Source organism: Anopheles arabiensis, assembly GCF_016920715.1.
Source record: "Anopheles arabiensis isolate DONGOLA chromosome X unlocalized genomic scaffold, AaraD3 X_pericentromeric_contig0002, whole genome shotgun sequence".
In the NCBI taxonomy this organism is placed as follows: Eukaryota; Metazoa; Arthropoda; class Insecta; order Diptera; family Culicidae; genus Anopheles; species Anopheles arabiensis.
The window spans coordinates 204,293-205,088 of record NW_024412080.1 but is presented as its reverse complement, the minus strand read 5'-3'; positions in this window follow the sequence as shown (position 1 = coordinate 205,088).

Below are 796 nucleotides of genomic sequence, written 5' to 3'. Positions count from 1 at the left end.
CAAGCGAGTGGAACATTCTCGGCTGTCGACGCGCGTGGCGCTTCTTTGTCCAGGCTTGTGTTTCGTGTAAGCGAGTGTGTGCGCGAAAACGAGGAGAGTTTTCTGGAACTATCTGGAACTTTCTCGACAGTTGCCGCGCGTGGCTTCCTTTTGCCCGCGCGTGTGTATGTGCGTGTGAGTGTGTGCGCAAGTGAGTGGAACATTCTCGGCTGTTGCCGCGTGTGGCGCTCCGTTGCTCGCGCGTAGCGTTCCGTGTCACTGTTGTGCGCTTCTCATAGCATCACAGCGCCGGGGAAATTCGTGGTGGCGGGGGGGTAGCAACCCGCCACCATGGATAAGCAACTGAGAGGAAGGACCATATCGGTCGATGAGCGTCCTGCGGTCGTTATAAGGAAGCTGGTAAGCGAGAAAAAACTCGGGACCATCGTCGAGGAACCGTCATCGGCAGGAGTGCCAGCGAGGACCATGGCGACGGGAGGAGTGAAATCGGCGGGAACGGCGACGAAACTGGCGACTTCAACACCGGTTTCCACCGGAAAAGTGCGTCGGATGCTGGCGGATGCAAAAGCTGACAATGAGACGACGGTCGGCATTGTCAAGCGGTTGGAGGAGCAAATCCAGTTGCTGCGCTTGCAAATGGAGGCCTCCAACGAGCAGCTGAAGGAAGCGCAAAGGGAGGTAAGAGAGGCGCGCGAAGAAGCTCGGGTACGCGAAGCGGAACACCGCGAAGAGCTTCGCAAGGAGAAGGAGCTGTTCAACGCTCTTCTAGCGCAAACCCTTGGTGGAACCAGCGGAG